The following is a 13,607-nucleotide window of genomic DNA, read 5'->3' on the forward strand; positions in this document are numbered from 1 at the left end:
AGGTGAGAGACTCGAGGCAGAACCGAACCGGCCCCGCCATGGGCCAATTGAGCCTAGGAAGATGCGGAGCTGCGGATAGATCTTGGGTGCCACCACGGAGCCAGCTAAGCCAGAAACCCAAGCCGACAAAGGAGATGGAACATCCGCCATACAGAAGACACCCCAACTCCCACGAGCCCGCCAGGAGATCGGAGACGACAGTTCCGACTTGCGAAACTAGAGAAGGGAAACCGAGAGAACGTGAAAACGCCAACAGGCTGGGTAAGTCAGGTAACCAGGAACCGAAATAGGAGGCAATAGGAGAGCCAAAAGGCACAAACAAAACAACCACGTGTAGGATAAAAGGAGAAAACGGAAAAACACAAGATCAGAAGAAAAGCCCCAGCACCAACGGCCAGGGACATGAGCATTGAAGGAAGATGAGGAACGAAGAAGGCAAGGAGCAAAACAGGAATGAAAGGGACACGACCAACAACACACAGAGCCGCTGGTCATGTCCCAACAAGCCACGCCAACAACACAGGTGTCTGACACGTCCCAACACAACACGAAAAGGAAAAAAAGGTGCAAAGGTACGCCAACAGACCAGTACCCGAACCAAAGAGTATGAGCTACGAAGATATGATCACCCACATCGACGATTCCCAAAGGAAGCGATAAGGAAGAGAAAGACCGACTACGGGACCCCAGGGGCACACGCACCAAGGGACACTGGTGGAAGGATAACCCAAACGAGCCAAAGAGACATGGGAAAGAAGTATTGCAGTGTCAGTAGTAGACAAGCGGAACGCATGAGGAAGCGATGTGGTAAAGGATGACACCACACACAGCTTCAAGCGCAGATATGATAGAGTCAAGCAGGCCCAGGAACCTGCACATGAGCAAATGACAGGTGAGAGGCGGGACCAAAACCCAGAGCCCAACTCCTGCAACACAACTAGGGAAGTACAACTAGGTAAGTACCGTACAGAAAATCCAATGTATATGGAAGGTCTAAGCTAGGCACTGCAAGACGTGCAAGGAAAGAGTGACCCAGATAAGACCATGAAAAACGGGGCTATGACCCCCCTTACAACAATTAAACCAGAAGAACAATTAAGGCCCCAGGAAGAAGCACAGAAGGGCCAAACAAAAATCCATACCCAATCCCCAACACACATCCACAACATGAAAACTGCTGCAAAATGTCACCTCAGAACATCCAGACAGGAACACTTACCCCCATAACATATAACCCCACCATTGTACCTCGAAACGTGGTGGAAGTAGGGCCCCCCTATCTGAACTCAAGCATGGGCTGGACATGCACAAGAGTGGGACTGGATGGGTATAAATAGGAGCTGCCTCGTATGGCCTATTAGGCCTGCTGCAGTCACCTGTGTTCCGATGTTCGTATATTCGTATCAAAAAATCACTAACCAGCACCTGGCCGAAGAGAAGCCAGACCGCATGAACTCACCTACAGAACGTAGGCACGAACGTGTCACGACACAACATAGCCGAGAAAATTCCGGGAGCACCGCCAGTGGAAGAAAGGCAAACCCGCACATGCAGGAGAAGAACAGGGGTAGAGGCGAAGGAAGAGCCCGACACCCATATGCAGGGAAAACCCAGCGTCCTCCCAATAGCAGCAATCCAGAACACCCGCAGGAACTACGGGGGCACGGACTGGAGAATGGAGAGGAACGAGCGCCGAAGCATCGGAGAGAAAAGGGACACAAAATCCCAGCTCACGTACACACTGCCCGTATCAAAACAAACAACCACGGCGCATGCGCAGCAGGGATGCCAGAAGTCGCGAGCTAAAGAAAGAAACCACGAATTGACTACAAAAATATACAAAATAGTGTTGTTAACAACCGAATCCCATATGAGAGTACACAGTGCAGCCGCTAACCATAGTTGAAAAGAGCAGGAAAGGACCGAGAAGAAACATAGCACAGCATCCCATTTGGGCTACAAAGAGCCCAACTGGGCTCCATGGACCCCAATCTGGCAACCCTGTGCAGCGCAGGACAGTGCACGGAGATAAGAGACAAACACGAAAGAAAGAAACAGGGCCGAAAAACGAGAAGCTTGGAGAAGGACCGTCAAGCCCCAGAAGGGACCGGAAGACGACGGACATTCCAAGAATACGGGAAGAAGCAAAACCTTCCCGATCCTAAATTTTTACATATTTTTTCAATATTTCTGATAAGTTTTTCTCACTTTTTGCACTAAAGTTATTCAATAGTGTGTGTTTTGAGTAATTTATATGGTAAAATATGTAGAACATCGGAATCCTCATATATATTCATGTTAATAATATGCATCTATATTAATTACTTGGAAAAATACAACCTGTTATTTTTGGTGTTATTATACTGCATACACAATTTTTATACAACTATGAATATTGACTTCCACGATTATGAACCACCAAGCTGTTGTGGTGGGTGTGGTAAAGACAGTCTACCACACACCCTACCTGTGCCAGCAGCAGACTGTGCCAGCAGACTACCAGCAGACTGTACCAGCAGACTATACCAGCAGACTGTGCCAGCAGACTGTACCAGCAGACTGTACCAGCAGACTATACCAGCAGCAGACTGTGCCAGCAGACTGTGCCAGCAGGCTGTGCCAGCAGACTGTGCCAGCAGACTGTGCCAGCAGCAGACTGTACCAGCAGACTGTGCCAGCAGCAGACTGTACCAGCAGACTGTACCAGCAGACTGTGCCAGCAGACTGTGCCAGCAGACTGTGCCAGCAGACTGTACCAGCAGACTACCAGCAGACTGTGCCAGCAGACTACCAGCAGACTGTACCAGCAGACTGTGCCAGCAGCAGACTGTACCAGCAGACGGTGCCAGCACACTGTGCCAGCAAACTGTGCCTGCAGACGATGCCAGTAGACTGTGCCAGCAGCAGGCTGTGCCAGCAGACTACCAGCAGACTGTGCCAGCAGACTGTACTAGTAGACTTTACCTGCATACTGTACCAGCAGACTGTGCCAGCAGACTGTGCCAGCAGACTACCAGCAGACTGTGCCAGCAGACTGTACCAGCAGACTGTGCCAGCAGACTGTACCAGCAGACTGTACCAGTAGACTGTGCCAGCAGACTGTACCGGCAAACTGTGCCAGCAGACTGTGCCAGCAGACTGTGCCAGCAGACAGCGCCAGCAGACTGTACCGGCAAACTGTACCAGCAGACTGTGCCAGCAGATTCCGCCAGCAGACTATGCCAGCAGACTGTAGCAGCAGACTTGGCCAGCAACAGACTGTGTTAGCAGACTTGGCCAGCAGCAGGACTGTGCCAGCATCAGACTGCGCTAGCAGACTGTGCCAGTAGACTCTGCCAGCAGACTGTGTCAGCACACTGTGTCAGCAGACTGTAGCAGCAGACTGTGACAGCAGACGGTGCCAGCAGACTGTGCCAGCTTAATGTACCAGCAGATTGTACCAGCATAATGTACTAGCAGAATAGGCCAGCAGCAGAGTGTCCCAGCAGACATTACCAGCAGACTGTGCCAGCATAGTGTACCAGCAGACTGTGCCAGCATAGTGTACCAGCAGACTGTGCCAGCATAGTGTACCAGCAGACTGTGCCAGCATAGTGTACCAGCAGACTGTGCCAGCATAGTGTACCAGCAGACTGTGCCAGCATAGTGTACCAGCAGACTGTGCTCGCAAACTGTGCCAGCAGCAGACTGTGCCAGCAGCAGACTGTGCCAGCAGCAGACTGTGCCAGCAGCAGACTGGGCCAGCAGCAGACTGGGCCAGCAGCAGACTGGGCCAGGAGACGAAACAAAAGGAGTCACAAGGTACTACACACATTACTAATTCTCAGCACAATGTTATTATTACCAGCAAGCTGACAACAACAGTGTGTAAATTAATACATTTAAATAAGACCATGTGTGTGTGTGGACCATTTGTATACTACAACATATTGTGTGTCTGCATATTGGTGATACAATTATTATACCCGTATTCATAGGAATATATATATATATATATATATATATATATATATATATTATATATATATGGCACAACTCTCCTAAACACGAGAGTTAAGTATACAACTTTAGAACACTTTCCCACCAGGAGACTCGAACCCTAGCCAGCACAGAAGCCTTCCAGCAACTGGCATAACAGGTACGCCTTAACCCTCTGAGTGGTGGTGCAGAGGGTTAAGGCGTACCTGTTATGCCAGTTGCTGGAAGGCTTCTGTGCTGGCTAGGGTTCGAGTCTCCTGGTGAGAAAGTGTTCTAAAGTTGTGTATATATATATATATATATATATATATATATATATATATATATATATATATATATATATATATATATATATATATATATATATTAGTATATTTTGGTAGCAGTCTTTCCTGTAGACATATATTATTAAAAATGACCGAAAAAGTAAGATTAATAATTCTAACACGAATTTTCTTGATCTTTCTTATGTTTCTTTTCACTATTGATGGTAATTCAAAGATCAATTCTCCAAAATTCATTTTTATTTCTAGTCTGACACGACACTTGAGCGCGTTTCGTAAAACTTATTACATTTTCAAAGACTTTAGTTTACAAACACACAACTGAAACTGAATAGAGCTTTACACATCTTCGAGGTTTATATCTACATTTGGGTGAGGTGGATGAGGTGAAAAACGAACTTTCAACAATGGGTATTAAATTCCAACACAAGACAGAACACGAAACAATGGGTATTGAATGGGTATTAAATTCAAACACAAGACAGAACACGAAACAATGGGTATTGAATGAAAGTAATTGTAGAAAGCCTATTGGTCCATATTTCTTGATGCTTCTATATTGGAGCGGAGTCTTGAAGTGGGTAGAATATAGTTGTGCATTAATTGGCTGTTGATTGCTGGTGTTGACTTCTTGATGTGTAGTGCCTCGCAGACGTCAAGCCGCCTGCTATCGCTGTATCTATCGATGATTTCTGTGTTGTTTGCTAAGATTTCTCTGGTGATGGTTTGTTTGTGGGAAGAGATTATATGTTCCTTAATGGAGCCCTGTTGCTTATGCATCGTTAAACGCCTGGAAAGAGATGTTGTTGTCTTGCCTATATACTGTTTTTTTTTAGGCTTACAGTCCCCAAGAGGGCATTTGAAGGCATAGACGACGTTGGTCTCTTTTAAAGCGTTCTGCTTTGTGTCTGGAGAGTTTCTCATGAGTAGGCTGGCCGTTTTTCTGGTTTTATAGTAAATCGTCAGTTGTATCTTCTGTTTTTTATCTGTAGGGATAACGTTTCTACTGACAATATCTTTCAGGACCCTTTCCTCCGTTTTATGAGCTGTGGAAAAGAAGTTCCTGTAAAATAGTCTAATAGGGGGTATAGGTGTTGTGTTAGTTGTCTCTTCAGAGGTTGCATGGAGTTTCACTTTCCTTCTTATGATGTCTTCCACGAAACCATTGGAGAAGCCGTTGTTGACTAGGACCTGCCTTACCCTATAGAGTTCTTCGTCGACTTGCTTCCATTCTGAGCTGTGGCTGAGGGCACGGTCGACATAAGCGTTAACAACACTCCTCTTGTACCTGTCCGGGCAGTCACTGTTGGCATTCAGGCACATTCCTATGTTTGTTTCCTTAGTGTAGACTGCAGTGTGGAAAACTCCGCTCCTTTCCATGACTGTTACATCTAGAAAGGGCTGCTTCCCATCCTTCTCCATCTCGTAAGTGAAACACAACACAGAATTCTGCTCAAATGCCTCCTTCAGCTCCTGCAGATGTCTGACATCAGGTACCTGTGTAAAAATGTCGTCAACATACCTGCAGTATATGGCCGGTTTCAAGTTCATGTCGACTAAGACTTTTTGCTCGATGGTACCCATGTAGAAGTTTGCAAACAGGACACCTAGGGGAGAACCCATGGCGACCCCATCTACTTGCTTATACATGTGTCCATCCGGGCTCAAGAAAGGTGCCTCTTTACTACAAGCTTGGAGTAGTTTCCTTAGACTGTTTTCTGGTATGTCAAGAGGAGTACAGACCGGATCACGGTACACTCTGTCCTCTTGACATACCAGAAAACAGTCTAAGGAAACTACTCCAAGCTTGTACTAAAGAGGCACCCTTCTTGAGCCCGGATGGACACATGTATAAGCAAGTAGATGGGGTCGCCATGGGTTCTCCCCTAGGTGTCCTGTTTGCAAACTTCTACATGGGTACCATCGAGCAAAAAGTCTTAGTCGACATGAACTTGAAACCGGCCATATACTGCAGGTATGTTGACGACATTTTTACACAGGTACCTGATGTCAGACATCTGCAGGAGCTGAAGGAGGCATTTGAGCAGAATTCTGTGTTGCGTTTCACTTACGAGATGGAGAAGGATGGGAAGCTGCCCTTTCTAGATGTAACAGTCATGGAAAGGAGCGGAGTTTTCCACACTGCAGTCTACACTAAGGAAACAAACATAGGAATGTGCCTGAATGCCAACAGTGACTGCCCGGACAGGTACAAGAGAAGTGTTGTTAACGCTTATGTCGACCGTGCCCTCAGCCACAGCTCAGAATGGAAGCAAGTCGACGAAGAACTCTATAGGGTAAGGCAGGTCCTAGTCAACAACGGCTTCTCTAATGGTTTCGTGGAAGACATCATAAGAAGGAAAGTGAAACGCCATGCAACCTCTGAAGAGACAACTAACACAACACCTATACCCCCTATTAGACTATTTTACAGGAACTTCTTTTCCACAGCTCATAAAACGGAGGAAAGGGTCCTGAAAGATATTGTCAGTAGAAACGTTATCCCTACAGATAAAAAACAGAAGATACAACTGACGATTTACTATAAAACCAGAAAAACGGCCAGCCTATTCATGAGAAACTCTCCAGACACAAAGCAGAACGTTTTAAAAGAGACCAACGTCGTCTATGCCTTCAAATGCCCTCATGGGGACTGTAAGCCTAAAAAAAACAGTATATAGGCAAGACAACAACATCTCTTTCCAGGCGTTTAACGATGCATAAGCAACAGGGCTCCATTAAGGAACATATAATCTCTTCCCACAAACACACCATCACCAGAGAATCTTAGCAAACAACACAGAAATCATCGATAGATACAGCGATAGCAGGCGGCTTGACGTCTGCGAGGCACTACACATCAAGAAGTCAACACCAGCAATCAACAGCCAATTAATGCACAACTATATTCTACCCACTTCAAGACTCCGCTCCAATATAGAAGCATCAAGAAATATGGACCAATAGGCTTTCTACAATTACTTCCATTCAATACCCATTGTTTCGTGTTCTGTCTTGTGTTTGAATTTAATACCCATTCAATACCCATTGTTTCGTGTTCTGTCTTGTGTTGGAATTTAATACCCATTGAATACCCATTGTTGATAGTTCGTTTTTCACCTCATCCACCTCACCCAAATGTAGATATAAACCTCGAAGATGTGTAAAGCTCTATTCAGTTTCATTTGTGGGTTTGTAAACTAAAGTCTTTGAAAATGTAATAAGTTTTACGAAATGCGCTCAAGTGTCGCGTCAGACTAGAAATAAAAATGAATTTTGGAGAATTGATCTTTGAATTACCATCAACAGTGAAAAGAAACATCAGCCACTACCTTGGACCACATATGGACAAACATAACAGCTCCCCTTGTATCTGGTATAATCTACGACAGAACAACTGACCACTATCCTACCTTTCTCATAGCGAACATGGACATAACACCACCAAAAAGCAAGAAAATTTCATTTAGGCTACACAGTGAATCAGCTTTAGACAATCTTACAGAGGCACTTCACAATATTAACTGGGATTCTGAATTCAATAATACCCATGATATAAATTCATTAGCTAACCTCTTCCTCTCCAAAACTCTAAGCCTCTACAACCTTCATTGTCCCCTTCTTACAAAGCAAGTAACTGACAAAAGATTAAACAATCCATGGCTCACAAGTGGCATTCTCAACTCAATCAACAAGAAACATGAATATGAAAAGAAAGTTAGGATTGGCCTAGTTTCAAAGGAAGTAGCTAAAAGGTACTCATCAATGCTTACCAGTATCATAAGAAAGGCAAAACTTGCATATTATGTGAATAGATTCAATGAAGCAAAAGGCAACATGAAAAACACTTGGAAAACTATCTCTAGTATCCTAGGAACTAAACAACACTCACATAACCAAATAAAACTCTACAAGGACGGGGATATACCGTCAACTGATTTAGAAATGGCAAATGAATTTAATAGTTTCTTTTCATCGGTTGGTGCTAATCTTGCCAGTAAAATCCCACAGACTCAGACACATATTAACACATATCTCTCAGGCAGCTATCCAAACTCTCTTCTCCTTTCACCAATCAGCCCGGCAGATGTTGTGTCCATCATACACTCTCTAAAAACCAAGGCAGGGAACACCAGTGAAATTCCGTCCATTGTGTACAAGAGAGCCTCCCATGCCCTTGCCCCACCCATAGCACTACTGTTCAACAAATCTATAGAGTGTCACACCTTCCCTGATATCCTCAAAAAAGCAAGAGTAACGCCAGTCCATAAAGGAGGCAATCCGGCGGACATAAACAATTATAGACCAATATCAAATCTACCCATTCTATCAAAAATATTTGAAAAAATTATTTACAAACAGCTCTATTCCTACCTCGTAAAATTCGACATACTCAGCCCCTGCCAGTTTGGCTTCCGGTCCCAAAAGAGTACCAATGATGCAATCATTAGTCTCCTTGACATTATCTACTCAGCCCTTGACAAAAATGAGTTTCCGATTGGACTCTTCATTGACCTAAGAAAAGCCTTTGATACTGTTAATCACAACTACCTCTTACTTAAACTCCAGCATTATGGAATCCGAGGCCTTGCCCTTGACTACATCCGATCCTATCTTAGTGACAGACACTAATATGTAACCATCAATGATACAACTTCTTCCACTCTACCAATTACCGTTGGAGTGCCACAGGGCAGCGTCTTAGGACCTCTTCTATTTCTTATATATATAAACGATCTGCCTAATGTCTCTAATATTCTCAAACCTATATTGTTTGCTGACGATACTACCCTTATCTACTCAAACCTCAACCCACATACACTAAACAATGTTGTGAATAATGAATTAAAAAAAGTCCACTTATGGATGTCAACGAACAAACTAACATTAAACATCGAAAAGACTTACTACATCTTATTTGGAAGCAAATCATCAAATGCAATTCAGCTACAGATAGACAACATTAACATCAGTAATAAAAATGATGGCAAGTTTCTTGGCCTATTCCTAGACAAGAGACTCAACTTCAGCACCCACATTCAACACATAACTAAGAAAGTCTCTAAGACAGTTGGTATACTCTCCAAAATCAGATATTTGTTCCTAACTCTGCTCTCCTCTCACTATATTATGCACTAATCTACCCCCATCTTAATTATAGTATCTGTGCATGGGGGTCTACCACTGCAAACCACCTTAAGCCCATCATCACACAGCAAAAATCTGCTATCAGAATAATAACTAACTCTGCTTTCAGACAACACTCAGCTCCCTTGTTTAAATCTCTAAACTTGCTAAATATTAACTCCCTCCACACATTCTCTTGTGTCAACTACATTTACAAAACCCTGTTCTTAAATGCAAACCATGCTCTGAAACTCTCCCTGGACAGATGTAATAGGACCCATTATCACCACACCAGAAATAAATATCTCTTTGATATCCCCAGGGTCAAACTTAATCTGTGTAAACACTCTATGCAAATTAAGGGACCTAGTCTATGGAACTCACTCCCTAGTGAATTGAAAAACTGTAAAACTTTTGCCTTATTTAAAAGCAAAACCAAAAAGTACCTAACTTCATCTATTTAGTTTCCTACACTGAGCTTTAAATTTGCTCTGTACCTAGTGGTACCCAATCTCCTAATTTTTATGTAATATCAAACAACCTTATCATTGTGTTCATTGCTGTCTTCTTTTATGTGCTAGCCATATGCTGTATTGTGACTACCAATTTTTGTCAACTACCATTCAAGCTGTCATTGCAATCAATCTTATATTGTTTCTGCTATATTGTGCCTACGAATTTGTTGTCAACTACCATTTTAAGCTGTCATTGCAATCAATCATAGCTACCTATGTGCTTTAATATACTGTACCTATAATTTTCTCTCATCTTTTTTTTTTTTTTTCATTCCATGTAATCTGTTATCATTTTTTTGTCTATAAATTTTGCAAGTATTTACCTCCTTAAAATTTTCTTAGATTAAGGACCTGCCCGAAACGCTGCGCGTGCTAGTGGCTTTACAAGACTGTAATTACCATATTTGTATCCTCACATTCCTTATGTACATTCTTGTATATGCATAAATAAATAAAATAAAAAATAAATAAATAAATAAAAACATAAGAAAGATCGAGAAAATTCGTGTTAGAATTATTAATCTTACTTTTTCGGTCATATTTAATAATAAAATAATAATAAATATATATATATATATATATATATATATATATATATATATATATATATATATATATATATATATATATATATAAATATATAAATATATATATATATATATATATATATATATATATATATATATATATATATATAAATATATATAAATATATATATATATGTATATATATATATATATATATATATATATATATATATATATATATATATATATATATATATATATATATATACACACACTAACTGTACCCGGCCACGTGTTGCTGTGGCTCAGCAACAGATGTGCGTTGCTGAGTCACAGTAACCTTTCCCTGTTTCCCGGGCCTCCCCACCATTCCCTCCCCTCCCTCCTGTCCCCTCGTCCTCCCCACCATTCCTCCCTCCCCGGTCCCTTTGTCCTCCCCACCATTCCCCACTACCGCGTCCCCGTCCTCCTCCTATCAATTCCCCATTCCACTGTACCCTTGTCCTCCCTACCATTCCCTCTTCCCTCGTCCGATGCATTCTCAAATGATCTGATGTTCCCATCAGAAAATTTGGAACATCAAATGGTCTGATGTTCCCTTCACTGATATATAAGAAAAACAGTTAACAAATGAAAAGAAAAACAATGAAAAATTAAAAAAAAAAGTAAACTATTCTCATGAAATTAACGGTATGGTAAACAACACAGCTTAATTTCAAAGCAATGTCACAGAATAATTAAGTCAAAATGAAAATAAATCGAAATCTATGCAAATTCAATTTATCAATGAAATCGGAAACATTGAATTTGAAACATATTTAGTATAGCTTCGATTGCTCTTACGTTCAATAGATGGCGCTGTTTAAAAAAAAATGTTTTTACCTGTCACAGGTGTGGCATCTATACTTACACTCACGAAATGAATGGTATGGGAAACAGCACAGCTCAATTCCAATGCAATGTCACACAAAATAATTAAATCAAAATTAAAATCGAAATCCATGAAAATTCAATTTGTCACTGCAATTGGAAACATTGAAATGGAATTGTAACATGTTTAGTATAGCATGTGCTGCTCTTACGTGCAACAGATGGTGCTGTTTCTTACAAAAAAAAAAGAATGATTTTACCTATCACAGGTGTGGTATCGATATAATAGGTAAATAAAAACATGCGCATATTCGAATGGAACGTTGAATCAGAATTTCAAAGCAATTGGTGAAGAACTTTGGGAGATTACAGCGTGTATTGCTCCTACATCCAACAGATGGCACTGTTTTTCAAAATAAGCATCTTTTTTCCTGTCACAGGTGAGGCATGTATATAGTAGGTATATAAAAACACCTGCCTATTCAAATGCCACGTTGTATCGAAATTTCAAAGCAATCGGTAAAGAGGTTTAGAAGATTTCTCACATGAAAAGCAGTTTAAAAAAAAATCCGTCAAAGACGTGATATCAATATAGTATGTATATAAATACCCTGCTCGTATGCAAACTGAACATTGTGTGAAAATTTCAAAGCAATCAGTGAAGAACTTTCGGAGATTAGCGATTTTTAACAAACGAACATTTCCATTTTTATTTATATAGATTATATAGGCTAATGTTCACACCCCAACAATGCCATAGGCATATAATTCACCCTAACAATTTCATAGGCCCAAGTCCACACCCCAACAATTCTCTAGGCCAGTCCCCAACCGAACAATTCAATAGGCCTATATCCAAACCTGAATATATAATTCACCCCAACAATTCCTTAGGCCCATGTCCACCCCCTCAACAATTGTATAGGTCTATTTCCACACACCAACAATTGCATGTTGAGGTGTAAGACAATGGTGGAGCAGAAAGTACTCCAGTACTTACGGAGGATGATGAGAGTGCGAGGAACAAGGTGGTCAGGTGGAGCCAGTGACTCCTTCCTTCAACAGTTTTGTCTCTCCCTCGTGGTATATCCTCAATGTCTTCAGTGGTGTGGCCTCACCACACACTTACACTGCCATAAGTGTCCTGAGAGTACTGTGGGAGGGACAATTTGGCGGGTATTGTGGACACAGGTGACCGTCTCTAAGACAGTGAGGAGCGTCAGTGTTATCTTCTTCATGATGGTAGCTGCAGTTCTTATCAGAGTTGTTATCTTGTTGTTGGTGGTGATTAAGTGGCGACATTGTTATCAGTTGAGGAGCGGCAGTATTATCTCACGGGTCGTCGTCAACATCTCGTGTAGCAGCTTGCTGTTGTTGTGATGACGTCACTCGCTCGCTTGCCCGCCATCTTGCTCCGTACATTTTCTTTGGTTACTGATCTTTCCCGAAACTGACTTTTTAATTTTGTTTATTTATATACACAGGAGTTTATTTATTTATATATATACAAGAAGGTGCAATGGGTTTATGAGAGTACATAACATTGATGTTTTTACATTCTTGTAAAGCCACTAGCACACACAGCATTTCGGGCAGGTCCTTAATTCGATAATTTTAAAACATTTTCGGGTTCCACTGACTGACTATCTTGTTACTCAATCTTCTACTGAATAGGTTCCAACGACGCAGCACTGAATCACTCATTAAAATATTTGTTAAAAATTTAAATTTTATCAGATCAATCTGGTAGTGGTTTTAAAATAAGCGCCTTTAGATTGCACACAATTTGATACCAAAATGAAAGATATAACATGAAACTTGATATCCGAACACTTGAAAGATTACAAATAGGCTTTTGGTCAAAATATTAAAATATTTGTTAAAATTCTATTTATTGTTCTATTATCTTGGGACTAGTTTTAAAATGCGCGCCTTTTTATTGCGAACAATTTGATACCAAAATGAAAGACGTAACACGAAATTTGATGTTATCAAATTGAACGAGTATACACATTAGGTTGCAGTGTACAAATTGGTGCTCGTTCACGAGTAACTTTACGCTTTTCTGCGGGGAGACACGCCAGGCTTTTGTACATTATATTCATACATATCTGTAGCGAATTTAATTGCGAACACAATGATACCAAAACGAGCGACGTAGCACGAGAATTAAGGTGAGAAAAGTGGAACGAGAATGCACATGTTACTGATTTTGTGCGTTTTTGCCGACTTTAGGCTTTGCTGTTGGGAGTCACGCTAGGCTTTTGGAGTTATATTTATACACACCTGTAGAGAATTTAATTGCG

At 41.5% G+C, this 13,607-nt stretch overlaps 1 protein-coding gene across 1 annotated transcript in view; it reads right to left on the reverse strand.

Annotated features, from left to right (window-relative positions):
• Nucleotides 1–12,701, reverse strand: part of LOC138361418 (tripartite motif containing 13-like) — a 45,377-nt gene extending 32,676 nt beyond the window's left edge. Inside the window, exon 1 of the mRNA XM_069320749.1 lies at nucleotides 12,302–12,701. The gene's annotated coding sequence lies outside the window, so the exon portion shown is untranslated. The remainder of the gene's footprint in view (nucleotides 1–12,301) is intronic.
• Between the last annotated feature and the right edge of the window lie 906 nt (nucleotides 12,702–13,607).

The sequence above is a fragment of the Procambarus clarkii genome, unplaced genomic scaffold (assembly GCF_040958095.1).
Source record: "Procambarus clarkii isolate CNS0578487 unplaced genomic scaffold, FALCON_Pclarkii_2.0 HiC_scaffold_375, whole genome shotgun sequence".
Lineage (NCBI taxonomy): Eukaryota > Metazoa > Arthropoda > Malacostraca > Decapoda > Cambaridae > Procambarus > Procambarus clarkii.